This window comes from Triticum aestivum, chromosome 3D, assembly GCF_018294505.1.
Source record: "Triticum aestivum cultivar Chinese Spring chromosome 3D, IWGSC CS RefSeq v2.1, whole genome shotgun sequence".
NCBI classification, from domain to species: Eukaryota; Viridiplantae; Streptophyta; class Magnoliopsida; order Poales; family Poaceae; genus Triticum; species Triticum aestivum.
Genome location: NC_057802.1, coordinates 170110588 through 170138281, shown reverse-complemented (window position 1 = coordinate 170138281; position 27694 = coordinate 170110588). Strand labels below are relative to the sequence as shown.

At 45.7% G+C, this 27694-nt stretch overlaps 1 pseudogene; it reads right to left on the bottom strand.

Moving 5' to 3' along the window:
- Window positions 1-10487: 10487 nt before the first annotated feature.
- On the bottom strand, window positions 10488-15666 carry LOC123076230 (E3 ubiquitin-protein ligase SINA-like 5; annotated as a pseudogene).
- Between the last annotated feature and the right edge of the window lie 12028 nt (window positions 15667-27694).

Sequence of the window (27694 nt, the reverse complement as noted above, 5' to 3'; positions counted from 1 at the left end):
GGGCCATAGAAACAATGGGCCTTCTACGGGCCGTAGAAACAATGGGCCTTCTGCGGGTCGTATCATCAATGGGCCTTATACGGGCCGTATGATCGATTGGCCAAACATGGGCCAAACAGACCGCATTATGGCCATAAACGGGCTAGAGTTGGAATCGTCCGTTCATGGGCTGACCATAACGGGCCATCGTTAATAGGCCGTATTTGATGACGCTATGAAAACGGCCCAACGTATTAACGGACCACAAACGGGCCGACTGTAACCACGGGCTGAATTTGGCCCACAAGCAGAAAATTACAGTAACGGGCCGTAAGTAAACGAATGCTGGAAATGAGCCCAAGAATAAATGGGCTCTGAGAAGGCCGAAAGATAACATGGGCTGGAAATGGCCCAACGGAATAACGGGCCGTTAATGGGTATAAAGTGATACACTGTTCATTACGGGCCAGTTTCACCACGGGCCATTAATGGGTGTAAAGTGATACACTGTTCATTACGGGCCAGTTTCACCACGGGCCGTTAATAGGCCAAGAGTTACATAGGGCCTCATATGGGCCGAAAGACGTCATGGGCCATACATGGGCCAGAAGTGAAAACGGGCTGGAATCATATTGGATGGCCCAGATGACGCTACTGGGCCTAATTCGGATAGGGCGTAACGGGCCTTGGGTTAGCGGGCTGTAAATGGGCTATATGCGAACAGGCCGTTAACAGGCTTTCCATGGGCCGGCCCGCCACCTTTTGACCAAGTCAAACGGGCCGGCCTTTTCACAGGAATGGGCCTCTGTTGGGCCGTGCCACGTGTCGACGTATCATAGGCGCCTTCTGTCCAATGAGTGGATGACATCTGTCCCAACGATGAGCCGACACGTGTTTCCTCCAGCCAATGATGATTTTACACGTGGAAAATCCCCATTGGTCGGGGCTGTTAACGGGTTATCGGATCCAAAACCCGACCCGATAGCTTAACGGTGTTCCGTTACGGTGGATGCCACGTGTCGGTCACCCTTGACGAAAGCACTTCTGTGACGCGCGATTTATCGTCATGGAAGTGGACACTTCCGTGATGATAATTTTGGTAATGTCATGGAACACTTCTACGACAGCACAGGTATGACTATCTTGATTCTGTCATAAATTTTTCATGGATGTACATGCATGACAAAAAATGCGACCTACTATGACAAACACGTATCATCACGGAAGTGTATTTTTTTTGTAGTGTATAACTCAGGAGCTCAGCAGAAACCTCGTCTAACCCCGAACTCGGGAGGACTTGTTCATAACCATGGAGGTCATAATCACACCGGAGGAAGTTCGCATAACCACAATGGTTCTAAGAATGGGACTGGGAACGGAACAAGCAACAATCAGAACCGCTACAATCCAGCCACACCCGCCAAGAGAGATCTAAGTCACATTACTTGCTGTAAGTGCGGGAAGACTGGACACTATGCCACGGAGTGCCCTGAAGTGAAGAATGGAAACGGCAATGGGAGTGCTGGGAAGAAGCCCAACCCATTCAACAAAGGACAAGTGAACCACGTTAATGTGGAGGAGGTTGAAGAGCAGCCAGACGCGGTTATCGGTAAGTTTTGGTTAAGTCTTTTACCGCCCTTGTTCTTTTTGACACTGGTGCATCGCATTCATACATATCAAGGGGATTCGTGGATAAGTTTAAACTACCAACCCAAACCCTTAGGACCCCTCTGTTAGTGAGTTCACCTGGAGCAGAGTATATGGCTAGTCGATGGTGCGACCAGATACCCCTAACCATTGGTAGCCATGTTTTCCCGTCAGACCTAATAATTTTGGAGTCAAAAGGATTGGATGTGATATTAGGCATGGACTGGATGTCAAAGTATGGAGGAAGCATTGACTGTGCTAGTAAGTCGATTTATCTCACCACCCCGGAGGGAAAAAGGATTAAGTATGTATCTAGGCATGCGCCTAGGAGGAGCCAAGTAAATACCCTCACGGGAGTTGTTCAGGAGGAAGTGCCCGTAGTGAAGGATTACCCGGATGTTTTTCCAGAGGAGTTACCAGGCATGCCACCGGATCGTGACATCAAGTTTTTGATAGAGCTATTGCCAGGTACAGGGCCAATATCAAAGAGACCCTACCGGATGCCCGCAAATGATCTGGAGGAGATTAAGAAGCAGATCAAGGAGTTATTGGAGAAGGGTTACATTCGACGGAGTTCATCACCATGGGGAGCCCCAGTGCTTTTGGTTGAGAAGAAGGATAAGTCTCTAAGAATGGTTGTTGATTATCGTGCGTTAAATGAGGTGACAATCAAGAACAAATACCCATTGCCGATGATCAATGATTTGTTTGACCAACTGCAAGGAGCTAAGGTGTTTTCAAAGATTGATCTGCGATCAGGGTATCATCAGCTGAAGATTCGAGAGAAGGATATACCAAAGACAACATTCACCACACGGTACGGGTTGTATGAATATACGGTCATGTCATTTGGACTGACTAACGCCCCTGCCTATTTCATGAGCATGATGAACAAAGTGTTCATGGAATATTTGGATAAGCTTGTTGTGGTGTTCATTGATGATATAATGGTATACTCGAAGAATGAGGAGGAGCACGAAGAGCATTTGCGTTTAGTTCTCGAGAAACTCAGGGAACACCAGTTGTATGCCAAGTTCAGCAAATGTGAGTTTTGGTTGAAGGAATTCGGATTCCTTGGACATGTTATATCAGGAGAAGGTATAGCAGTAGATCCCACCACGGTTCAGTTAGTCACTGAATGGTTGGCACCCACTTCAGTTAGCGAGATCCGCAGTTTTCTTGGACTCGCAGGATACTATCGAAGATTCATTGAGAATTTTTCCAAGATTGCAAAGCCAATGACGGAGTTATTGAAGAAGGATACCAAATTTAAATGGACGGAAGAACATGAGGCAAGTTTTCAGGAGTTAAAGGAACATTTCACTACAGTCCCAGTGCTGATTCTGTCGGATATCCGCAAGGATTTCCAAGTGTATTGTGACGCCTCCCGCCTAGGACTTGGAAGTGTGCTTATGCAGGACGGAAGAGTTGTTTCGTATGCCTCACGATAACTAAAACCGCACGAATCGAATTATGCCACGCATGATTTGGAGTTAGCAGCAGTAGTGCATGCGCTCAAGACTTGGAGACATTACCTTATTGGAAATTGTTGTGATGTGTACATGGATCATAAGAGTTTGAAGTACATTTTCACACAGAAGGAGCTGAACCTTAGGCAGCGGAGATGGTTGGAGCTTATAAAGGATTATGACATGAAGTTGCACTATCATCCAGGAAAGGCCAATGTCGTAGCAGACGCCTTGAGTCGAAAGAGTTATGCTAACACCCTAGTGACCACGGGATTGCCAAAGGAGTTAGCAGAGGATCTCAGGGAACTTCGATTGGAGATTGTTCCTAGAGGTTTTGTTGCAACAATGGAAGTTCAGTCTACATTGTTAGGAAAGATTCGGGAAGCTCAGAAGGATGACAAAGAGATTGCCGAGATAAAAGAAAGAATGAGCAAAGGAAAGGCCAAATGTTTTCGTGAGGATGAGCACGACACCTTATGGTTTGAGGACCGTGTTTATGTGCCCAATAACATAGAGATCAGGAAGTTAATACTTCAGGGGGCTCATGACTCACCATACTCGATACACCCCGGAAACACCAAGATGTATTTGGATTTGAAGGAACGTTCTGGTGGACTGGTATGAAGAAGGATATTGCCGAGTATGTAGCCGTATGTGATGTATGTTAGAGAGTGAAGGCAGAACATCAAAAGCCAGCAGGATTGTTACAGCCTATGCCGATACCCGAATGGAAGTGGGATAAACTTGGCATGGATTTCATCACTGGATTGCCCAGGACCAAATCAGGATATGATTCTATATGGGTAGTAGTTGATCACTTGACCAAAGTGGCTCACTTTATCCCAGTGAAAACAACCTATACAAGTGCGAAGTTGGCCAAGATATACATGACCAGGATCGTATGTCTGCATGGAGTTCCGAGGACCATAGTATCAGATAGAGGAACACAGTTTACCTCAAATTTTGGCATCAACTGCACCAAACTTTGGGAACGAGATTGGAGTTCAATACAGCATTTCACCCGCAGACGGATGGACAGACCGAGAGAGTCAACCAGATTTTGGAGGACATGTTGAGGGCTTGTGCGCTGGATTATGGATCTAGTTGGGGTGACAATTTGCCCTACGCAGAGTTCTCATACAACAATAGCTACCAAGCCAGTTTGAAGATGGCACCGTTCGAAGCCCTGTATGGACGAAGGTGCAGAACACTGTTGATGTGGGATGAAGTTGGAGACCGAAAGTTGTTTGGACCAGACTTGATCAAGGAGTCTGAAGAGAAAGTTAAGCTAATCCGAGATAGACTGAAGGTAGCTCAGTCTAGGCAGAAGAGTTATGCAGATTCAAAACGCAAGGAGGTAACCTATGAAATTGGAGACAGAGCATATCTGCGAGTGTCACCCTTGCGAGGAGTGAAACATTTTGGAGTCAAGGGAAAGTTAGCCCCGAGATTTGTAGGACCGTATCGTGTTTTGGAACGTATGGGAGAAGTTGCCTACAAGTTGGAGTTACCTGAAGGACTGTCAGGAATTCATGATGTGTTTCATGTTTCACAGTTGAAGAAGTGTCATGCTGAGATGGCTGATATACCGTTAAGAGATACAGTACCCTTGGAGGCGATTCAGTTGGACAGTGATCTGACCTATGAGGAGAAGCCAGTCAGGATTCTTGAATTTGCCAGCCGAGTCACCCGCGGCAAGGTTATCAAGTTTTGCAAAGTTCGGTGGAGCCACCATACCGAGGATGAAGCCACCTGGGAACGAGAGGATGATCTTTGCAAAGACCACCCACACCTATTTTCTAGCCAACCCGAATCTCGAGGGCGAGATTCATCTTAAGGGGGGTAGGTTTGTAACATCCCAAATTTTCAATTTGGAATGTTATACATAGATCATTCATGCATATCATATTTTATTGCATTTCTTTTCGCGATCCTCGAAATCCTAAGCAACTCAAGGACCCTCGGAGAGAGTTGGGGATTTCATTGTTTTCATATTTGAATTTTATCAAATATTGAAACGAGGATTATTGGTTATAATTATTTTTCTCTCCAAAAATATTTCATATTAAAATATATGAGAGGAGATAATATGACTTCTCCAAAATAATTGAAATATTGGAGGAAAAATATTAAAATCAAATATTTGATTTTATTCGGATTTTATTGCTATTTTATTTGCATTAGAAAAATTGCACGTTTTTCCAATTGCATTTTAGGGCCAAGAAAAAGTTTGTCTTGTTCTAAATATTTTATTTAGACGATGAAAATTTGTTTTGGTATTTTTAGATTTTTATTTTTTCTAGGATTTATTTAGTTTCGGCGAAATTATTAAAAAAAAACTCCAGCGCCCGACTGGGCCGAAGCCAGCCGAGCCAGGCCGGCCCGCCGCGCCGCCACCACCTTCCCCCGCGCGCCCGTGCCCGCACTGGACTCCGCTGGAGTCCGGGAGTCCGCCGCCGCCCCAGTTTCCCCTTCCCCAAGCCGACCCCGCCCCCCCTCTATATGCCGCCCCGCCCTGCCGCCACCACCCCGTCCCGCCTGCCGCCCGCAGCCGCAGCAACAGCAGCCGCCGCCACCGCCCGCCGCCTGCAGCCGCCCTCCGTCGTCGCCACCGACGCCACCCAGCCCCGCCGGATCGGACGAGGTAGCCGCCGCCGCCGGTTTTCTCTAGAAAACCGATCCGGTTTTTTAGAAAACCCTGGTTTTCGTTTTTCTTTGAATAGACCGGTTTTTTTCTCTCGGTTTAGTTTATTTAGCGGACGTTCGTCCGTACGTTCGTTTTAACGAATGGTGTTCACTCGTTAGCCGCAGACAATGAACATTCGTTCGTTAGCCTGTTCGTCAGTTTTTCTTTTTCTCGGATTTTTCGCGATAATTTTTTATCGTGATTTCTGATCCGATTTTCGTTTCAGTTTATCTTTTCGCTCGTTTATTGGAATCAGGCGATTCAAGCGCCTAGATCTTCGTCTCGAAATCCTCTTTCTGTTTAATCAACTTGAACAAGATTTTGGTACTGTAAAATTTGACTTTAGTTCAGATTAGTAAACAGATCTTGTTTCTTTCGCAGTTTGAGTTTCGTTGCTCCGTTTGATTTGATTCTTTTCGCAAACCGGAGTTCTTAAGTTGAACTTTCTGGTCAATTATTCTTATTTGAGTTTTGCCCGTGCATCTTTGCTTGAATGCTTATGTATGCTATTGTTTGTTTGCGATAGAATTCCCGGAGTGCGAAGCGTGCTACTACGAGTCCCTAGGTTTTGCGGATCGTCAGCAAGGCAAGTAACACATTGATCATACTCCTTTCATACCCAGTTTTTATGCATTAGTTCCAATACTCAAACATTGCATGACTAGGATGTGATTAACTTGTGGGTATTGGGAAGTAGTTGATGAGGTAGAACCTATTGCCCTGTTATATTCAAACCCTTGGGAGTTACTTCTACGTATTGCTTATATTGCTATGCTATGCTCGTAGACGTGGTTTGGGTGAGTGAATCCATGACAAATGTGAGATGATTAATTAATGGTTCAACTTAAGGTGGAAACTTTAATACACATCTGGGTGGATTGCTTGTCGGGCACCTGGAGAATCCAGTGTTGTCCTAGGATATCCCGGAATACCCGTGTGATAATCCTAAGGTCCGCCACCCAGGCTCAAAGGGAACTGAGATATTTTCATGCTAGAAACTTCCATGTGCAACCACAAGCTATTATGGGCTCTAGCATAGTTGAGTAGGTTGCATGAGCTCTTGAAGAGGTGGATCAGCAGGTAGAGGGATGTAGGTTGGTATGGTCTGCCCGTAGTAAAGAGTTAATGTTTCTGAAAGACTGTGTCTCGGTCATCCGTTTCTCAAACACCATGTAGTGCGAGAAAACCAACGGAGGAGATCGAGTCTTGTGTGGAAAAGTGTGCAAACCTCTGCAGAGTGTACAATCTAATCATGGTTAGCCGTGTCCCCGGTTATGGACATCTTGAGTATCTAGTACTTGGATTATCCTAAGTATCTCATCACTCTAAATTAATATTGTTGGGTTGATAATTACTTTTAATTGGGATTGAGTTGGAGGAACCTTCTCAATGATGTTTCAACTACCATGATAGTTAAAATAAAACTTATTCCTTTGTTGTAGGGAAAAATTGGCTTTTCGCAAAACTATAACCATAGAGCTTTCCACCAGCCAAATATGCATGTAGTGATAGCATTATTCTGTTCTTGCTCTACTGTGTTATATTGCCAGCATATTCCATGTGCTGACCCGTTTCCGGGCTACAACATATTATGTTGCAGACTTTTCAGACGAGGAGTAAGGTTCGTTAGGTCGTTGCCGTGCAGCTCAACTATGCCGTTGGAGTTGATGGACTCACTTTATCTTCCAAGCCTTCCGCTGTTATCGTATTAGATGGCCTTAAGCCATATTTATTGTAATAAGTTCTCTTCTGAGACATTCGATGTAATAATTGTGTGATTGCTACTCTGTTATAAATCCTTCGAGTACTGTGTGTGTCAGCATTACCGATCCAGGGATAACACTAAAGCACAGAGACTTGACCGTTTGAGGTCGGGTCACTACAGTCTCCATCTTTCCAACACACAACAATCGATGTACCCCTCTAGCTAGCCAGACCTGCCGACGACACACAAACATGTACACACATAGTCCCTCCCCTCCTATCACCATCCATGCCTCCCGCCCTAACTCTAAGGCACATAGGCACTATCGCACCCTCTATTGTTATCCATCTTGCACCCGTGCAGTGTCACAAGCTAGCTGCACCCTCTCCCTCTCTTCATCACTCCGGGTGTTCTTTATCTCTGACCCATGCATGCATGTGCACCAATCAATTTCCCTCTATGTGTAGCCACATCTCTCGCTATTTCCCCTTTCAAAATGTCCGATCTATATCTCTAGTTAAGTCTCCCCCTTTTTACCCACATACACATAGACCATACCACGACCTCTCTACATAGGACCGCCTACCACACACACATTAATTGCCCCTCGCCATCTCATCATCCATGCCTTCCGCTTTGTCCATCGACCAGACAAGTGCGCCCACGCAGGTTATCGTCCCCTCTCTTTAATTATCGATCTCGCACTTGTACTCCTTCCTTGTCTTCACCTAGTTGGCCTATCGCATCATCTTCGAACATGCACCCCCTCTTTCGTAGCGCTTGTACGCTCGTAAAGTTCTTCCCTCTATCCGTGTCTATCGATATGTTGCATAAACGATCCCTCCCCCTCTCTTCTCGTATATCACCCCTCCACATACATATACTATGTATTCAGGCCTCTCTTTGACAGAAACATATGTATAGAGGCATGTCGGACACACCATCTCCCTCTCTCTCTAACACACCCACTAGGTGGAACAGTGGAGGACATGTATGAAGAGAAGATATGCACGCACCCACGCACAGCCTCCCTCACACACACATGCGGCTACACGATGGAGCACATTTCTCTAAGGAGAGTTAGCCCTCGTGATAATTTGACGCATGTTGAAAGACTTGTTAGATGACGTGGCACTAGTTGTGTAGCCAACAACCGGCTATATGGAGGTGCCATGTCATATATAGTCAACCTAATAGCCAACGTGTATAGTGTAGCCAGTTGCTAAGCAGTACTACTTTATTAATGCATAGCCCACTATACACTCTCATAATGTTTCTTGGAGTCCGTGCTATAGCCGGATGTTAATCTATAGCCTGCTTCCATTCTCTCTCCTCTTCTCTCTCATCTAGCTGAACACAAATATAATTGTTTAATCATTATAGCCTGCTTAATGTAACTTATTATAATTGCTCTTCCGGTACATGCAAAGCAAGTAGGAAACAAAATACGAGCAGGTTTTTGTTTCGGGAGATGTTTCTCTTTTTCAGTCAATATAGTTTTGAATAAAATGATGGGGGAGCTCAATGAAGCCACGTGGCACATGTGGAGGGGTTGTTTGCCAGCTTCTTGCATGGATTGATCACACTGACATGTTGATGCTTCCAGAAGAACGTAGACACTGCTGGGTACAATGAGGTTATTGTAGACGCGAATCCCAACCATTGAGAACGCGGGCCCACGTACGTCTCCGAGAAACATATGTAATGAGGATTTCTAGCGACCGATCTCATTAAGGAGGCAAAGCAAGTGTTACCCTTTACAAATTAAGTTAGGCGATAAATTTACAACCCGTCGCGCTGGCGTCGCCCCAACACACGGTCGGTCCGGCCCACCACTCACCGAAGGGACGCGCATCATCTCGGTGCATCACTGACACGTGGGACCGCATGTAAGCAGTAGCACCAACACACGGTCGGTCCGGCCCGGCGCTTAGCATGAACAAACGGTATGTTCGGCCCGCCGCTCACCGAAGCGACGCCCATCGGCTTGGTACATCACTTATGTTCGACCACATGTGAGTAGTAGCAAACCGACAGGCCAAGCTCCCCTGTCTACCGTGCAGCAAAATCCCGGCCTTTTATTGTAGATCCCTTAAAAAAAATGAAGATCGCACATAGGAGCAGACCATGGCAGTTGCGAATGCTCGAGTGGCGGTTTGTAGAGGAACGGCGTGGTGTAGCAGTTTTGTAAAATGCCACGACACTTCTTTTTCTCCTGCTGTGTACGTGCAATAACTGGCACCGTCGGATACATATCTTACGATTATTGGGGCGTTCACCAGGAATAGCCTCGTGGCGAGCTATAGACTAGTCTTTTTTCACACGCATTACATCGACACATATCATCTCTCTCCCTCTTTCCCAGGCACGCAGCTAGTCTCTCGGGATTTCTCGCACGCACCATCTCTAGCTCTCTATGTTCATGCCACCCACATACACTTGTACTCTGCGTTTAGTACATTGTAGGTGAAGAGAAGAGGAGCACGCACGCACTCGTCCTCTCTCACACACACATCTGTAGCTACGAATTGTAGTGTTCTTGACCATCTGATTGGCTCTATCATAGGTTCAAGTTGCTCCTTGGCCTTGAGATTGAGAAGTTTAAAACGCGGAGGCCAAGCTGGAGGCACGAGGTTTTGGTTAATGTGCGGGCCGCACACACGGCACCAACACGACACGAGCTTCGTCTGCCTGGTGCGCAGTCGGGTGAGTACTACTAGTAGCAGTACTACTTTGATGTGTTGCGACAACTCGCAGAAGTATGCAACACTTCCTCAACAAACAAGCATATAAGCAGCTTATACTCCTTACCCAAAGGATCTTTATATCCAACAGACACAAAATATCCCTTCGACTGTTGGAAATTACTTTAACTGCTGATCTGGTGTCGAAGTAATTGCTGCATCGCCACCAAAATCCACCATCTCTTAAGCTAAAGTAGACTGAGCTAAACCCTATCTTAGCATATTACTAAGATAAATAGAAGGCACCGTAGAATCATTTAGGTGAGCTTGTCAATCTGAATGTGGAGGGATACTGTCCTCGACAACCCACCCCCGGCCAGCAGCTTGAGCGGCACTGAGAAGAAGGTCAGCTTCTGCACGGCGATAGCACCAGGCTCCTTGCTGCTTGTCACCTCGATCTCCACCTTGACAGCATCGGTCCTACCTTTGGGCTCCCCCGGCGGGCCGTTCGCCCACACCTTGGCTGCATAGTGCGGCGGTGGGGACGCCCCCGCTTTGATGCAGATGACCGACACAGTGATAGGCGCGCCGATGTCGAGCACGCCGCCGACCACGAAAAACGCGTGGTCGTCCTCCTCCGTGAACAACAAGCACCGCAGCTCCGACACCGGCACTTGCAGCTGTAGCACCTTGTCGTACTGGATCTTGTGCACGGGCATGGGATGCACGGTGCTGATGTGGTGGGGGAGCGCCGGCGGCGGACTTCATAGCCGCAGACAGGCACGGGGCATTTGCAGGGTGCGAGCCGACACACGCTCTGGTGATCGGCGAGCTTGTGATAAGTGATGTAGAGCCCACATCCTTCGTGTGGGCACTCCACCGCCCTCACCGAGGAAAGGACGGCGTCCATCGCCGTGTTGCGCACGTTGAAGCCGCCGCCGTGCTCACACTTCAGGCACTGCTGCTGGTTCCCTGGGCGCTCGCCGCGGCAGTCCGTGCAGGCCGGGTGCCCTCCCTTGCACTGCACAAATCAATCGAATAACACATCAATCTAGAAACCTACACCTTGCTCGATCAGCCGAACGGACGAGGTGTATTCGAACCTCGTACACTGGAGGCTTCAAGGGGCAGAGGCACAAGGGGCAGTGGAGCAAGGTGAGGTCCATAGAGACCTCCATCATCGGGTCCTGTTCCGTCGGCATGATCTCGCCCTCCTCGTGCTCCACCATCTCTCACTATAGGGCCGGGGCATTAGAAAGTTTTACCATCACATATTCATACTACTTGAAGGTGCATTAAATCAACACATGCAAGTAGCAAAAGGAAAGTCACGACATGCATGCATGCATTATAATTAATGCATCGGTAAACGCAAATTATTGAAATATATCGAGTGCACTTCTTTGATGTGTCGCTTCAACTTGTACAACAAGGAGAAGCTTGATTACAACGCCCTCTCCCTGGCCCATGAGCGTGGTGGCTCGCAGGACTAGGAGAAGCTTTCACTACACGCTCCCCCTCCCGCACGCGGTGGACATGCAATAGTTCATTCGGTGTCAGATGGCCAGAAGCATAGTACTGTAGTAGTAGCATCAAGTTCGGCTTCCCAAAGAGGCGAAGAGCCAAGCGCAACCCGAACGCTCGTGTGGCAGTTTCATGTGTAGGGGAGGTAGTAGTAACTAGTCTAGGATAGCGTGTACCATGCCTCTAAGCTTAAGGCTGGCCATAGTGGGGGTAAGACTACCCACAGTGGGAGTAACATAGTAACATCACACAATCTAGATAAAATAGATGATGTGGCAAGCAATTAATGAAGAAAGAGAGGCATGTGGTAACATAGCTAGTTACTAGTAGTATGAGTAACATCACACATATCAAGGCAAGATGAGTTTATAACCTAATAAATGAAGTGTTGCATGACACCACACATATGTTACTCCCCACTATAGAGGTAGTAGTAACATATGCATGTTAGAGCAAGTACAATAGTGGGCTTATAGCCTACTTACATGGCAATTTTGCCTATGTGGAGGAGAGAGACATAAAAAAGTAAGGGGAGTGGGCTCTCATGCAAGAGCCTGGCTATATGCGTGCTTCAAGGTAGATGCAATAAATGTGAGGAAAGAGATAGAGAGAAGAAAATAAAAAGTACTAATCTTATAGCCAACCTTATAGCTAAGCTTGTTGTATGAGTGACTATATGTGTTGGCTATAGATTATATGGCAACATCTTATAACCAGCAGTTGGCTGTATTATTAACCATGCTCTGCTACCTCTTGAGCATGCGTTGGTTTTCCCTTGAAGAGGAAAGGGTGATGCAGCAAAGTAGCGTAAGTATTTCCCTCAGTTTTCGAGAACCAAGGTATCAATCCAGTAGGAGACTACACGCTAATCGCCTAGTACCTGCACAAACAATCAAGAACCTTGCAACCAACGCGATAAAGGGGTTGTCAATCCCTTCACGGCCACTTGCAAAAGTGAGATCTGATAAAGATAATAAGATAAATATTTTTGGTATTTTTGTTGTATAGATTGGAAGATAAAGATTGCAAAGTACTAAACTAGAATTATAGATCGGAAACTTATATGATGTAAAGTAGACCCGGGGGCCATAGGTTTCACTAGTGGCTTCTCTCAAGATAGCATATTTTACGGTGGGTGAACAAATTACTGTCGAGCAATTGATAGAAAACTGCATAGTTATGAGAATATCTAGGCTTGATCATGAACACAGGCATCACATCCGTGTCAAGTAGACCGAAACGATTCTGCATCTACTACTATTACTCCACACATCGACCGCTATCCAGCATGCATCTAGAGTATTAAGTTCATAAGAACAGAGTAACGCATTAGGCAAGATGACATGATGTAGAGGGATAAACTCAAGCAATATGATATAAAACCCATCTTTTTATCCTCGATGGCAACAGTACAATACGTGCCTTGCTGCCCCTACTGTCACTGGGAAAGGACACCGCAAGATTGAACCCAAAGCTAAGCACTTCTCCCATTGCAAGAAAGATCAATCTAGTAGACCAAAGTAAACCGATAATTCGAAGAGACTTGCAAAGATATCAAACCATGCATATAAGAATTCAGAGAAGAATCAAATACTGTTCATAGGTAATCTTGATCATAAACCCACAATTCATCGGATCTCGACAAACACACTGCAAAAGAATTACATCGAATAGATCTCCAAGAGAATCGAGGAGAACTTTGTATTGAGATCCAAAGAGAGAGAATAAGCCATCTAGCTAATAACTATGGACCCGAAGGTCTGTGGTAAACTACTCACACATCATCGGAGAGGCTATGGTGTTGATGTAGAAGCCCTCCGTGATCGAATCCCCCTCCGGCGGAGCGTCGGAAAAGGCCCCAAGATGGGATCTCATGGGTACAGAAGGTTGCGGCGGTGGAAAAAGTGTTTCGTGGCTCCCCCAATGTTTTTAGGGTATGAGAGTATATATAGGCAGAAGAAGTAGGTCGGTTGAGCCACGAGGGGCCCACGAGGGTGGGGGCGCGCCTACCCCCCTGGGCACGCCCTCCTGCCTCGTGGCTTCCTCGTTGCTTCCTTGACGTCCACTCCAAGTCTCCTGGATTGCGTTTGTTCCAATAAAGATCCTCACGAAGGTTTCATTCCGTTTGATATTCCTTTTCTGCGAAACACTAAAATAGGCAAAAAATAGCAACTTGCAATGGCCCTCCAGTTAATAGGTTAGTCCCAAAAAAAAATATAAAATAGCATATTAAAGCCCATTAAATATCCAAAACAAATAATATAATAGCATGGAACAATAAAAAATTATAGATACGTTGGAGACGTATCATGCTCTTACTAGTCTAAGTTACTCCCCACTGTGGCTAGTCTAACATAACCGATATCATGCACTTGGGACTAGCAAACATGCTTATGTGGAGGTAGTATCATACACTAGTATCATACGTAGATACCGTATCATGTTTGGCAATAAATATGATCATCTATGATACTACTCTATGATACTATGCACTACGGAGGTAGTATCATACACTAGTATCATATGCATGATACTAGTATATGATACTCTCCACATAATCGTTGGAGTCGGCTCCATGCTATGAGGCCGTCTCGAAGCATTTTTTATTAAAATAATCTTCTGGCTTCCCGAAGAGGCGAAGAGCCAAGCGCAACATGAATGTGGCAGTTGTGGATGCTCGCGTGACAGTCTTTGTGTAGGGGTGGGGCGTGGTGTCGCAGTTTTGTGGCAATTCTTTTCTATTGATGTTTGCGTCCAATAGGTGCCACCATCGGATGCAAATCTTGCGGTTATTGTGGCAATTGCTAGTTATAGTCATCTTACAAAAATCAAATAATCTCAAAACAAACCCGACCATGTTTCTTGTTCCTAGACATGAATAGGAATCAACCAATAAGAGATGTGGGTCGTGTATGTTTTTAATGCCTTGAGATGTACCTAGCACGGCATGCAACTGTCAGTTCATTGCATGCAATGGTATTAATTAGCAAATACTCCATCCGTTCCTAAATATTTGTCTTTCTAGAGATTTCATCAAGTGACTACACCGTAAATGAGTACATACGGAGCAAAGTGAGTGAATCTACACCATAAATATTTAGGGATAGAGGGAGTAAATATTAAGTTCTCTCGTTTTCCTCTCCGCCTTGGTCGCGGAGCAAAATATTGAGTACTAGTACTACTCACTAGTCTCTTTTTGACACGCATTTACGTTGATACGGCTTGAATGCGAACGAGGGAGAGGGTAGCGGTTCCCGAAACATTGAATGGTCAATGATGCCTCCTCATTCAATTAGCATGCAGAGGTAAGTAATCGGAGAAGTAGAATGAAGCCAGCACGATGTGAATGCAACGCAGTTTGGACTCTCATGTAAAGGCGCCCCACCACTCTAATCCATCTACACCTAGTCTCTGCGCAACACTGCTCACTCCAATCCAAGACCAAGACCAGGTGACTAGAAGCCACAAGCACCCATGGCGTCGATGGACGCGAGCGGTAGTCGGCTGTGCTAGAACATCCAAGACGCCGGCCTGCGGCCCCGCATGGCGCAGCATTTCCAGATGGTGCTGGCGACCGCCGATGTCATAGACCTCATCGACGCCGGCTTCGCCTCTCTCATGGGCAAGATGATGGTCCGCTCCATCCGCAAGTTCACCGCCGTCAAGAAGCGCGCGGACGACCTTGTCGTACTCCTCCAGCCCGCGCGCCCAGGCTCCTTGTTGCCTGCTACCCTCATCGGCCTCCAAGGTGATGAACTCTTTGAAGCACTGATGGCCCAGCAACTGCCGGAGGTTGCGACGAAAAATGTGCACCTGGAGGCCGCGTGCGCCGCATAGTGCCTGACCATGCAAGAAACCGTTGACCTGCACATCCACATCTATGAGGAAATCGTCTACATAGGCCACTATAAGGCCAGCGAGGATAGAAAACAAGTTGGTCTTCTTCCACCGGCTGGAATCTTTGGATGCCATTGTTCGGAAGCATGTTGACCTGGCCACGAAAGGCGCTGCTACTTAGCCACCATTTGGTGGGTCGGCGCCCTCAGGAGGAGGAGGTTGTTGATGGATGCATCTTTCTTCTTGCCTCCTGTAACCAGCACAGAATCGCCTCTTGACTTAATGTGTTAGCGTCTGGCATTTTTATTCCAGTCGCAAATGACATGTGTGATCCCTTGCTTTTGACGTTAATTATATGTAGTATCACTCTCTTCGTCCTGGTTTACTACATACATCATGGTTTCTTAGTCCCTTTTGTAATTTGTGCTAAATTTTGACTAAAGATTTAACTAACAAAATGTTAGTGCATGTCAACAAAAATTATATCGTTGGATTTGTATTTGAACATAGTTTTCAATGATATAATTTTGGTAACATGCTTGAACATTTTGTTAGTCAAATTTATGGTCAAAATTTGGCACAGATTACGATCGAGGCCAATAAACCAGGACGGAGGTAGACTGGTCACCGTCGCTTGTTGTGCCAAATTTTGACTTCGGTTTTACTCCCTCTGTCCGGTGAAGAGTGTACATTTAGCTTTGAAATTTGTCACAAAAGAGTGTACATCTATCTTTCCACTGCACTTTAAAGTGGGAAAAAATGTTTCTCTCCCATCACACGGTAATCAAGACCAATAGCGTTCTACGTATGGTCTCCTTAATTTCTACATGCACTTAGCTCATTGGGGGTTGGGTAATTAAAGAGAAGATTGATGGTGGCTTGCATCTTTCCAACGCATTTTTTACTCCACTCCATAATTTGTCCTAAAATTTCTATATGTACACTTTTCACCGGACGGAGGGAGTAAGTACGAGACCCAACCTACATGGAGGGAGTATATATATTGGCGCAACAATCAAACTTATATACGGAGTATTCAAAACTGAGCATTACTACATGTTACAAGTTCAAAACAAGAAAGTGGAACAAGTATAGCACGCATGTGCCGTTCGCGTCGCACCACACACTGTCGTTCTGGCCCGCCGCTCAGCGCGCATTGGCTTGGCAGTTTTTATCTACAAGTGAAAAAGGTAAAGACTGCCGCGTTCGTGCCATACCCCCACACAGTCTGTCGGGCACGCCGTTTATGCTAGGGAACGCTTGTTGTCTTAGAATTTTCACTGTCCAGTTGGGCCGCAGTTGAGCAAACCGACAATCGGCAAATCCCCACCCCACCCATCGCGCGTCGGCTGAGTTAGAATTAGAAGAGAGAAACGAGGGAGAAGAGCTAGTTGTAGCACAGACGCTGTTGTCAGATGGGACTCGTGTTGATAGAATAGGAATACTGAGTACTCGTACGTCTAGTACCACTAGTTGGGTCCGTGCGACCTATACCTGGCATCACTTTAGGTCTTCTGTTTGAACCGCAGCTACGCTCCATAGTACATAATTTTTCATGCATTTTTCCTCCTATATGTACTCCTAGGCTATTTCGACGTGCTTCCTTTCGCCGACATGTGGGACATAGAGCATCTAGGTCGTAGTGCATGCACGACTCGGAGCATATGCAACCATGCCAGTGTACTTTACATTTCAGACCTGACGAATGACATGCAAACCCCCCACAGAAGAATAAATAAATAAATAAATTACTACATGCAAACCGGATTATTTTCATAGAAACCGGAGCACGTTCATTAAATTTTGTACACATTGAAAAAAACGACTGGACCTAAACCAATCTAAGGGCCTCTTTCATTCACAGGATATTGAAAACACAGGAATGGGGAAAGTATGATGGCGATGAACCGAGAGGAGGAGGACGAGGAGGAGTACTATACATGTTAGAGACTGAACTGTAGTACATTGTTTTTTATGGCCATATCACCACATTGTTTTCTATGGCCTATCGCCTGCTGGTTCACTGGGTTGCCGTGTTTCGCACTCCTCCGACATGAGTAGTAGTATATACTCCCTCCGCCTAGGTGAATAAGTCATCTTAGATTATGCACCATGACCAAGGAGGAGGGGAGTACAAGAGAACTTAATGTTTATTTGCTAATTAATAGCATTGCATGCAATGAACTAACCACTGCATGTCGTGTTTGGTAGTCTCAAGTCATTGAAAGCATGCATGCTCTACATCTCTTATTGGTTGAGATGACAAGAAACGAGGTGGGAGTTAATGCACCGCGCCAAAATGTTTTGGGGTTATTTGGTTTTTGTAAGGTGACTTATACACCTAGACGGAGGGAGAACGACGTAGTACTATATATACCGCCTAATTCTTTGCTCCTTCTTACGTCGCTGACATGTGGGAAAGCCAGGATCCGGGCCAACATGTCATGCACAAGATTAGAGTGGGTAACAAAAGGGGGGCATCACCCCGGTCATAGCGCCGCAGTAATACTGACTACAATGAGCAGTCATATCAAAAGACCCCATCTTTTCAGCAGTAACGAGCTGTCAAATCACACAGCCCTGCTTTCCAGCAGTAATTTGAATCCGCTACTCCCTCATCCTCCTCGCCTCTCTGTCAAACCAGCTACGCAAAAACTGCCGCGCATACTGCCCGAGAAAAGCCCCGCCCTCAACTTCTAAATACTCCTAGTATAATTTTGTGTCGATGAATTGCGCCATGGAGCAGAAAACCAAAATAAAAAGGTGGTACATGTAAACAAATAGAGTTCAAGCTCTAGCTAGCAATTCGGAATGTAAACCATGCATGTGTTTATACGTATAGGTTACTTCAAAGTACCGAGTCCATTGATGCAATGTGGTAAAATTGTACCATCGATATCTCAAAGCCAAAATAGTTTGAGCTTGTTAGTTCCATATAAATAGTACTATATGTTTATTCACCCGTGGGGTTGTTCAATGAATGGGGGAGCGGGGAGCACAAGTGAACAATACTACTAGTAAGGAGTACGAGTAGTACAGTACAGTACAAAGTGCGACGTGTAGTTAGTCACGTTAAATAGAGAGTTACTTTTCTTTTATGCCACGTAAACAAATTGAAACGCTTTTTGTGGAGAGAAAAACATAATGACTCCACTATAAATATAGGCAGGAGCCTGAACACTTGCTTTACTAGGGTTGCTCTCTTCATTCTCTCATCCTCTCCAGATCTAAACAAGACAGCGGTAGTGACTTTCTCTCTCTACTCACTGCTGGTCACAGATCCGGCCGTATCCCTTCGGCCGGGGTGTGTAGGGGACTAGGTACATCGTTCACGCGGTCATCGGCGGTGAGGGAGGAAACCCACAGCTGCCGGCGCGTCCCGATCCTCTGCCCGTGACATTCCCTCTGACACAGCGCTGGCTCGGGAGGTCCTCGGACCCCGTCTTCCTCGGTGACGTATTGTGGGCAGATCCAACCTCCCGCTGCCCTCCTAGCCACATCCCGACAACCCTCAGGTATAAGTTCCTTCGAAAGCGGCCTTGCTCTACCGCCCGAGCTCCCCACGTGGCTGCATGTGGATATTTTTCTACTTCCATCAGCTCTTCCAAAGCCACCTAAATTTTTAGTATTATTAGAGGTAAAGCTACTTAATGCAGTCGAATCTAGGACTTGGTTCAAATAGCAAAGAAAGGGGGGAAGTTGTAGCATGAATCTAGGACTTGATTTAAAGAGGAAATAACAGGGGGAAAGTAGTAGAGACTGGATACCCAACCGGTCTCTTGGTTGAAAAGGGAAATAAACGGAAAAGGCAGTACAAACTGGATAAGGAACAAATCAATTATTGGTTGAAAAAAGGATAGAAAGTGGCGGCTGGTGGACAAGTCAATAGAGTATGTCCAGGATTAGATTCGCTGCCCTCACATAGTAAAAGGTCTCCAGGATTAGATTTGCTGCCCTCACAGAGTATGAACAAACTCGACATCACCACTTTATGCCTCCTTGTAGGTACATTGTGCTGATGCGCCCAGTGTCGCATGTCCTTATACCAACTTTTTGCTATTGTTAATGTAAGGGCACATGTAAAATAAAGCAACCACATTGTTATCGTAATGACATGTCTAATCAATGTTATTGTTAATCTAATGCCTCCAGTAATATGATGCAATTAAACTGTGTTACAAATGGTACTCCTGCTATTTTTCCCAGTATGATAAGTAAGTTGCTTCTTTACGCTACTGAGTGTCCTGGTGTCCTCACTGTCCCATGCCCTTAAACCAACTCTTTAGCTGTTGTTGATCTACTGTATCTGGTAAACAAGCAATGACCATTAAAGTAATCCCATATTTGATGAATGTCATTGTTGATTGTAATGCTTCCGGGAACATGAAGCAATGCTGCCGTTTTAAAATTTCTACTGTCCTTGCGTGATTTCCATGAACATAATGAAGATGCTTCTTTTCGTTTCGTGTATGTTTCGTATCTTGTTATTGACCGATAACTGTTTTCTTTCTATCTTTTTGTGCAAATAGGGATATCCATTTCACCTCGTTGCTATTGTGACCTTTTGGTGAACTGCACAAAACACTTTTGTTTTTGGAATGAGTGTCTTCTGCAGTTCAACTAAAATGTCACGTGGGCAACGTCTCTCAATTTTGGTGGAACTGCACAAAATGGTGATCGGAGTTTCCAACATGTCTGTCAAGCTCTGCCGGTAATCTCGTGCAATATTTTATTAGCCTTGGCAAGATGAGCCGTCACCGTCACCACAATGGCACTTTATTTTAGTGGAACTGCACAAAAGGATAAGCAAATTATAGTTGCACCTTGCATGAGCAGGACAGCCAACCTTAATGTTGCTCAATTTTAGTGCGACTACTAAAGAAGAACCTGTCAGCTCATGAGAGCAAGTACTTCTTGCTAGCTGCATGATGCAAACTTTGCTTCATTACAGGTGAACTACACAAAAAGGCGCATGAATTGAATAATCCGAGCGGAGTTGTAGGTTCACCACTTGCATTAGGCGTATCTGGGAGAATCGAGTCGTGGTGGTTTAGGGGCCCTCTCTTTGTTATGGTTCCCATGACTGGGTATGTTCCTTTTTGGTTGATTTTGACTCTGCATCCAGCTAGTGATATTGTGCTACTGTTTTGGCTCTGCTATGAGAAAACAATAATGATTGTTTTTGCATCTTAATTTAACACCACTAATCATTTGAGGAACTCTTTTGGCACCGCTACTGCCACTGATAAAGCTATTCCTCAATCTTTTATCGTTTTGGAAATAAAGTTGCTTCTACTAGTGCCACTATTATAGTAATCATGCTCTTTCTTATATATCTGTGCAAACATGAATACTCAACTACAGATGTTGTGATGGTCAAAAGCATTTGCCAAGTTCTTGGGTTGTATGACATGGCTTGCCAAGATGGATTTAATCCCAAGATTCACTTTATCCAAAGGCTCTAAAGTGCCATGCGTGTGTGCAAGGTGGAAAGAAATATTTCAGGACGTTGATTGATGATTCCACTAGATTCTGCTATGTGTATTTGTTAAATACTAAGGACGAGGATCTATACACTACTTCAAAATCTAGAAGGCCCTCTTATGCATACATTGGAAGTGGTAGTGCCACCAGTGATGCAGAACATTTCAACTGCCAATGTTTGACCTGCGTGGCCTTAAAAAGGACTGGTTTCAATGTTTAAGCAAATCCTTGGATCAAATTGCTTACATGAAGCATCGATCAATTTTTGTTTATTTGTTCACATTCTCACAACGTTTGAGTTGTACAGTTACGATTGGCTCTGATCTGTGAATCATTGAGATGTGTAGGCATCTCTGTTGTACTTATTATTTGAATCTAATGGGTTGGTTCTGAATCTTGCAAGCTAGGAATCATTGAGATGTGTAGGCATCTTTGTTGTACTTATTATTTGAATCTTATTGGTTGGTTCTGAATCTTGCAAGCTAGGAAGCACGACATGATGATGCAGAGGACATCAACCATAACAAGTTGTTCAAACTTGGTAGTATTGCCTGTGTGAAAGTGCGGCAAATGAGCTGATCGTGCGCGTCCTGAGAATAATAATTTTAATTGTTGTGCATGTTGATCCTGTGGCACTGATAGAACGAGCCAATGATTTGCTTGTTTTAAGAATAAATTTTAGTTAAAGCTAATAAAATTTAAGTAAAGTGACCACTAACACTTGCTATTAAAGTACCAATACAGACCCGCTCATGAACCGACGTGTGGCCGGAATAGGTTTCTCGGATTCCACGAGGGTTTAATGGAGGCGTATGAAGGTGTCGAGGGGGCATGTTCTGTCGGGCGTGCAATGGGCGAGGGAGGGGTAGTAACTACTGTCGCCTATACACACTCAGTTTACAATTGAATGCAGTTCCCCAAGAGCTAAAAAATGAACTGTTGCCGCTGCCTACCCACTCGTTTACCATCGATTGCAGTTCCCCAAGATTGGAAAAATGAACACCCCAGTACACATCGACCGTCTTCATATCCCTCCTGCCCCCAATCCCCACAAAATGAGAGTCGCCACATGAACTTTGCGTGAGAAAGAGACTCCAATGGCGATCCGAGGGGTGAGCCTGTTGGATATGGACTTCAGCAAGGAGATCAGCTTTAAGTTCGTCGTTCAAACCCATGGCAACACCAAGTTGAATGTGATGTACACCAATGATCCAGACTCGGTGAAGCTCTGCCTCGCCAAGTTCAAGCAGTACCTATAGGAGGAGAAAGCACAAGGTCGCAGGACTAGGCCTTGTGCGCATCCATTCGTCTCCTGGCAGGGACCAGCAGATCACCGTCGCCCAGGTATGCATGAGGGACGAGGTTCTTGTCTACCACTGCTATAGGGCCATCAGAGGTTCTGGAGCATTCGCTCATTTCATCGGCACCGTCAACTGCACCTTCGCTATGGTGGAGAGCAGGAAGAACGTGACTGTGCTTTACGATTCGGCCATCTGGTGCAACAAGCTTGTCGACATGCGGAAGCAATACAAGATCATCGGCAACGGGCAGGAGAAGGACTCCGTGGTTGACCTTGCCGTGACCATCGTCGACCCCTGCTACGCCAACATGAAAGAAGACGTCGATACCAAGAACCCGTACACATGGGAGGTACCTCTGAATCTAGCCTACATAACCTACGCGGCCAAGGACGCATACGCAAGCTACGACATGTACACGCGGATCTTGGACATGAGGGTGTGTCTGCTTCCCATAACCGACGAGTACATGGACAGCCGCAGCGTCATGATCAAGCGTGCCAGGAAGGCTAGATGATGTACTTTATCTGTTTAAGCACCTTTATCATCTGAGTGTTTCATGCATTAGCCTATGTGTCATAATTATCTGTTTTGTTTGAAATATTTCGTCTAAGAACCCATTAACCTGTTTGCTTTTTTTGAGTGGATATTTGCATATCTATGTAACTAGTTCACTGGGTTGTCGTGCTTTGAATCTCCTTCCTCCCAACATATTCCCCTTCTCAGGTGGACCCAGCAGGTCTCGTACATAGACATCTGGGACCAACCACCTATCAATTGTATTTCTTTATTTTGTTCAATCTTTCGTCCTCTTCCTACAGTGGTTGGCGGCGCTGTCGTGCACGCCTCGGTGAACCATCCTCGGTGAGCCATCCCTGTACTCCCTCACATTCTCTGGCAGTAGCAGCTCTACACCCGAACAAGTCAACCCTCGTACTCTCCTCCGCCTGCGTCTTCCCCGGCTTTGGTTCGTTCTGGTCTGAGGTCTCGACGTCGTCCTCCGCCTTGGTGCTCTCGTCGCGGCACCGCCGTCTGTCGATCCCAACATGGTCAACAAAACGAGAGGAACCGGGAGACGACTATTCGTCGAGAGGCTGACAGTCCGGGCCCACCCACGACATGCAGACATAGTTGATCCAGCAGGTTTCAACATTTATTTGGGATCCAACAGGTATCAAGCGGCCTCTGGGCCTCCCAGCCTAGCTTGTCTATAACATCAGCAACCCAAGTTTTGTTTGTTTTTTTCAAGACAACACATAGCTCAGTTCTATTTTTCTATAAGAATGCAAAACTGAACCTATGTTTTCCCTTCTATAACAGTATATATATATATACTTACATTTATATTTATATCTTATTTTATTACATATATATAATAGAAACAACATAAGGTTCCATTAAACCTGTCGTTCGTCCAACCATTGTATAGACCTTCCCACTTCCTTTATTTTTCGTTTTTATTAATCCTATATCTGAATTTTCTCCCACTTTCTTTTTTGATGTAACCTGAGTTTTCTCCCAGTACTTTTCCCTAGAACCAACTCAACTGTCCCACATCTAGCCTAAAAAATAATAATACCCCATGTCCTATTAACTCATCAAATTAAAATGATATTTTATTTTGTAAATCAAAAGTTCTTACAAAATAATGATAATAATAATTGTTTACATATAACTTAGCAAGTTAACTCCTGGTGATTGTGTACATAAGCTTTGCAAAAAATTTACTGACCAATCAGTAATAGACGTGCAATCATGTGTTTATGTTTTTATAACATTTCTCCGTCCAACCCAACATGACATTTTCACCCAGCCCAGCAAGTCTGTGGATTCCAAAAAAATGCAAATGGGCTTTAATTTCTAACATAATATATAAACGGGCTGCATAGACTCGACATCACTGTTTCACCTAGCCCACCAAATGGACTAAAAAAACCAAATGGATTGGCTGACATGTGGGCCAGTAGGTCAAAGCCTAAGCACTTTTGCAATACAAAGTTCAAAGCCTAAGCAAGGCGTTGGATTTACATCCAACGGCCGGCATTCTTCTTCAATCTCTCGTCTTCTTCCTCTAGCGTTGCGGAGATCGCCTGCTCCAGCCTTTGGTGTCCAGCGGCGCTGTTTCGCGCGCCTCGCAGCAAAGCGCTACCCCACCGACGGCCAGGCCATCCCTCCACTCCTCCACACCTCTTGTTATTCTCTGCCGAGTGTAGGCCCACCCCGCACCCAAACCAGTCAAGTATCCCACTCCTCTCCGTCTACGACTCCACTCCCGCGTCTTCCCCATCTCCCGGTCATTCCAGTCTGGGGCCTCGCCGTCGTCCACCGGCCTCGGTGAGCTCGGCACGGTGTGGTCAACATGTTCAAAAAACGAGAGTCATCAGAAGATGACTGTACATGGAGAGGCTGACAGTGGGGATGCACCACGCCCATGGATGCATGCATGCAACCGCATCCTTTTTACCCTGAAAAATAATGTTCTCTCCCCATGACAGCTAGGCCCACCAGCTACATCTTCGCACGCAAGGAAGTGCGTCCTCATTACGGGCAAATAAAAATGATTCCTCCCCCAGACAGCTGGGACCCATCAACTATATCTTCGCACGCAAGGAAGTGCCTCCTTATCCTCCCTGACAGCTGGGACCCACCCGGTCGAACCGTACGTAGGGTTGTCCCTCTGGTCTTGAACATGTACGTACACACTGGTCCATCGGTCTCTCTGCAAGGATGGACCGTGGCCGAGCAAGGAGCGACACGTGTGACGTAGCAGTTGAGGCAGTCCTGTATAAATCATGAACACGTACATACAACGACGCTGCAAGAAAGTAAATACGGCTACATACGTACATACGGGCGGGGTCTCGAATGCACACAACGACAGTGTCCTGTTCATCGGCAGCCAACCGGCTGGGTCGGAATGGAGGAAACCGCGTCGTGTTCATCGGGAGGCAAGCGACTGGGTCGGAATGCGTCATGTTCATCGGGAGCCAACCGACTAGGATGGAACAGCCCAATCCGGGTCCTGTTCATCGACTCAGGGTCTCGCGTCCTGCAAAACGGAGGAAACAGAGTTCTCTTCGACCTCCTACGATTGAAACGGGGTCCTATTCATCAAGAGGGGTCTTGCGTACCGAAAAACAAAAGAAACAGACTTCTCTCCAACCGCGTACGGTCGAAACGGGGTCCTCTTCATCGGGAGGGGTCTGGCGTACTGCAAAATGGAGGAAACGGACTTCTCTCAACTGCCTATGATCGAAACGGGGTCCTGTTCATCGGAGGGGTGTGTGGTGTACCGCAAAACGGGACTCCACGAGCTACTGTTCATCCAGACTCCACGGGGTCCTGTTCATCCACCCCAACCGGTTGGGTGTTTAGCGGCCTGCTCGGGGTCCATTTCATCCAGCGGCAATGGCATACTACCACGGGGTCCCGTTCATCCAGCGGCAACCGCGTACTACCACGGGGTCCTGTTCATCTAGCGGCAACCGCCTAGCTACACATGGCTGGGGTCCTCTTCATCCAACCCCCACCGGGAACTGTTCATCCACAGCCAACCCAACCGGCTCGACTCACCACGTCCCGACTCGTTCTACATATCGCGCGCGCGGCAGCAATGAGCACTGTTCAGCCAGAGGCAACCTAACCGGCTAGCTACATCTCACACGGGGGTTTGATCGGCTTCAGTAAGTGATGGCTCGTATCCGCGTCAGTATTTCCCCAAAGAGGAAGGGATGATGCAGTACAACTTCGGTAGGTATTTCCCTCAGTTATGAAACCAAGGTTATCGAACCAGTAGGAGAACCAAGCAACACTATGTAAACGGTACCTACACACAAAGAACAAATACTTGCAACCCGACATGTAAGAGGGGTTGTCAATCCCTCTCGGGTGAAAGATAGATTGGTTTGTATGATTTTGGGTAAATAGATCTCGCGATAAAACAAAATAAAATAAATAAGGAACAAGTGCAGCAAGGTATTTTTGGGTTTTTAGAATAATAGATCTGAAAACAAAAGCAAATAAAAATAGATCTCAAAGCAAATATGATAAATAATAGACCTGGGGGCTGTAGATTTAACTAGTGGCTTCTCTCGAGAAAAATAGCATACGGCGGGTAAACAAATTACTGTTGGGTAATTGATAGAACTTCAAATAATTATGACGATATCCAGGCAATGATCATTATATAGGCATCACGTCCAAGATTAGTAGACCGACTCCTGCCTGCAGCTACTACTATTACTCCACACATCGACCGCTATCCAGCATGTATCTAGTGTATTAAGTTCATGGAGAAACAGAGTAATGCAATAAGAACGATGACATGATGTAGACAAGATATATTCATGTAGGAATAGACCCCATCTTGTTATCCTTAACAGCAATGATCAATACGTGTCTTGCTACGCCTTCTGTCACTGGGAAAGAACACCGCACGACCGAACTCATCACAAAGTACCTCTTCCCATGGCAAGAAAAATCGATCTAGTTGACCTAACTAAACCAAAGATTCAAAGAAGAAATACGAGGCTATAAGTAATCATGCATATAAGAGATTAAAAACTCAAATAACTTTCATGGATAAATAGATCTGATCATAAACTCAAAGTTCATCGGATCCCAACAAACACACCGCAAAAAGAGTTACATCAAATAGATCTCCAAGAGACCATTGCATTGAGAATCAAAAGAGAGAGAGGAAGCCATCTAAATACTAACTACGGACCCGTAGGTCTACAATGAACTACTCACGCATCATCGGAGAGGCGGCAATGAGCATGATGAATCCCTCCGTGATGGTGTCTAGATTGGTGGTTCTCGAACTTGCGGCGGAGGGAATTGTGTTTCGTCGACTCCCCTAGGGTTTTTGGATTTTCGAGGTATTTATAGAGCAAAGAGGCGGTGCGGGATGCGGCCGAGGTGGACACAGCCCACCAGGGCGCGCCAGGGCCCCCAGGCACGCCCAGGTGGGTTGTGCTCCCCTCGGAGCCCCCCTCTCTTACTTCCAGGTGTCTTCTGGTCCAAAAAAATTCTCCAAAAAGATTCACTGCATTTGGACTCCGTTTGGTATTGATTTTCTGCGAAGTAAAAAACAAGCAAAAACAGCAACTGGCACTGAGCACTATGGCAATAGGTTAGTCCAAAAAAATGATATAAAGTTGCTATAAAATGATTGTAAAACATCCAAGAATGGTAATATAACAGCATGGAACAAGCAAAAATTATAGATATGTTGGAGACGTATCAGCATCCCCAAGCTTAATTCCTGCTTGTCCTCGAGTAGGTAAAAGATAAAAACAGAATTTTTGATGTGGAATGTTGCCTAACATGTTCATCACATATTCTTTTCTTTTGTAGCATGGACATTTGGACTTTTATAT